This window comes from Schistocerca piceifrons, chromosome 1, assembly GCF_021461385.2.
Source record: "Schistocerca piceifrons isolate TAMUIC-IGC-003096 chromosome 1, iqSchPice1.1, whole genome shotgun sequence".
NCBI lineage: Eukaryota > Metazoa > Arthropoda > Insecta > Orthoptera > Acrididae > Schistocerca > Schistocerca piceifrons.
This window is the reverse complement of record NC_060138.1, coordinates 800583037-800586100: the sequence shown is the minus strand read 5'-3', so window position 1 is coordinate 800586100 and position 3064 is coordinate 800583037. Positions and strand designations below refer to the sequence as shown.

The following is a 3064-nucleotide window of genomic DNA, read 5'->3' as shown; positions in this document are numbered from 1 at the left end:
TACTAAGTTTTTTTTTTAAAATCTGGTGCTTGTCGGAGTTCCGTTAACAGTCTGTTGCACTGTCCAGGAAATTTGTATGTGTAGATTCATTAGAGCATACCTAGAGGAAATTTCATGTCGTGCTCTAGGCCAGTGGACTGTGAGGAAGCAGCTGGTAGCTGTTAAGCTGAAAGGTTTGCTGGATGCCCACACGGTGCGTGGTTGGTTCTGTGTTGCTGATGGGTTGTATTTCGAAAATGGCACGTCGCAGAGCAGTAGAGCTGGAAACTGAGCAGGTCCTGAAGGAGTGCTGATCGCTGTTGTTTCAGGTGTGGGGTTTGATTTCGCTCACACAAGTCATCATAGACGGGGCACTTCTAATATTTGACCACAGTTCGTGCATTTGGGTGGAATCATAGTAAGGTTTCTGCAGTTTTGTGTCCAGCGCCACATATAACGCAGTGTGGGGGGCCAATTCAGTGCTGCAAGTCATGACAAAACTGATGGCAATTGTGACATTGCGCTGAATTATTTGGGGCTCTGTGTGACTCCCCTCTCACTTTTAAGTTGGAGCAGGTCGTAAATACTTCTGGCGGCATCAGTATTTTCCAGTTCGACCATGTAGAGCAGTGGTGGTCAAACTTTTCTACACAAGTACTGCCATTGTGGGGCGGCACTTTGGGCCGCATATGTACAGATCTTATTATTAATTGCTAATTTACATAAATCAGTACGTTTTGAGCCCCCGTAGTAGACTAGCAATAAAAAGGGCACAGTAACTGTGCTCCCAGCCACCAAGCACTGATAGTTAACAGTTGACACCATTCGGAACACTTAGTGTCGACATTTCTGTTTCAGATTGCTGCCATCCTCAGCGACTCCAAAATTGTGACACTAATTGCGTGCCGAAGTGTTGCTGTGTTGGCTGCATAAGTGCATGTTTAATTGTACTCGCGACACAAGACACGATCACAAATGTTTAGTAAAGGTTTTGAATGTAATTTTTCTTGTACTCATTATGCAGTATTTCAACAGCCCTAATTTAATTTCATATTTGACGAACTTCGTATTAATCGTCACCATCAGGTTGTAACTGGTGCCAATTATCTTGTATTTGTATCAGTCTTAGCAGCTCTTGGACCAGTTGCTTGTACGAGATATTTGAAAACATGTTTTGACATTCTGGTAAAATTATGGAACAACTATGAGTCTACTAGTTAAATTTTCTGGAGCATTCTGTTGTGACCTTTACCTCTCTATGTGCATTGGGCAACAGCCTTGCTGCAGTGGATACAGCGGTTCCCGTCAGATCACCGAAGTTAAGCGATGTTGGGCGTGGCCGGCACTTGGGTGGGTGACCATCCGGGCTGCCATGCGCTGTTGCCATTTTTCGGGGTGCACTCAGCCTCGTGATGCCAACTGAGGAGCTACCCGACCGAATAGTAGCGGCTCCGGTCAAAGAAAACCATGATAACGACCGGGAGTGCGGTGTGCTGACCACACGCCCCTCCTATCCGCATCCTCAGCTGAGGATGACACGGCAGTCGGATGGCCCCAATGGGCCACTTGTGGCCTGAAGACGGAGTGCTTTTCTAAATGTGCATTCACAAATCCATTTTGCTTCCATTTAAAATATAGCCTATACCCTAACAGCTGACTGGAATGAGTCGGTCGGCCGGAATTGAGAATACTGCAAAACATATGCATTTCTCCTCTCGTATACTTCAACCCTGCAATCGTCACTCCACTTACCCCTCTGCCCCTAGTGTAAGTGTCCAACTTTGCTTCGATCATGGCAGAGTTCACCAACATCAATTACTGTTAAGCCTGTCTTAAAATATTACAGTCACCGTAAGTATTTTTGTTTCTTACTAGGTAGGTAAACTAGGCTCTTGTAATGATGGAAAGAACCGATTCTAGTTTTACATATCGGGTGGATTATTCGTTCATTCTTTCTTTTGAGTGAAAACAGTCTGTGGGAGCAATCAAATGAAAACTATAGATTCAGTCGGCGCTGGCTGGGAATGGATAAAAACTGATCCTCTAAATAAATTTAACGTGCTATAGTGTACCTGAAAGGATGATTCATATTCTGAAAGTATGTTGTTTTAATAAATTCAAAGACAATTAGAGGATTCGGATGATAATAAATATTTCTTACGAGAAAAGTATCTCTGGCAAGTGACAGTGTATGCTTAAAAAGCAAGTGGTTGTCACTAAACAATTAAAAAATATGTATTTTATTTGCGTCCTGTTCCCGTGTTGTCAGCATTATCGAAAGAGAATTATCGGTGACACGTGCAAATCAGTAGAAGACAGAGACAGTTTCGACAAATTTAATTTAAAAAGTATTTATTGAAACAATATATAAGTGCCAGTTATTAACCCTAAAAACAACCAAAAATCCAAATGTAAATAAATATATACATACGTACATAAATTTTGAAAATATATTTAGAAATATACTTTTATGCACTTCTCCTCGAAATAAGATAAGTTATATATCTCTAAAAAAATTATCAACCCTAGCGATGGTTCACGTATAACAAAAAAGACTGAAAAAGTATATCACTGAAATCACTCAAACCCGGAGACTGAGTGAAAACATTAATATAACTGCCATAATTGTCGGAGACTTGTCGGGCAGTCTGTCTCACATGGAGTGAAACCACTCAAAGCAGAGAATTAATGTAAGAGATTCATGCTGCTGACTTGGCCGTAGAGACTGATTTTATTCGGTTGTTTCATTCTACTAAAAAGAGCTAGTGAATGAAAAACAGTCAGTTGACCAAGCGACTGTTAAAACTAGTCGGTTGTCCCAGCACTATCTACCCCTGTAGTGGTGGCGCTACTTACACCTCTGCACCTGAGGTAAGTGGGCAACTGCACTCAATTCACGGCCGAATGCACCAACGTAAGTTTTAAAACATTGCTGTGGCTGTAAGTTTTTTCGTTTGTTACTGAGCAGGAAAACTGCACTCTTAAGAAGCTTTTACAGTTAGTTGACGTCTTTGGATTCGCCTGCTACTTGCTATATGCATATTATTATAAAATGCGACTGAGAACCGAGGACCGCACGAATATT

The 3064-nt window shown here is 41.7% G+C and overlaps 1 pseudogene; it reads left to right on the top strand.

The window, feature by feature from the left end:
* The first annotated feature begins 1247 nt into the window (after window positions 1-1247).
* On the top strand, window positions 1248-1365 carry LOC124722413 (annotated as a pseudogene).
* The last annotated feature ends 1699 nt before the right edge of the window (window positions 1366-3064 follow it).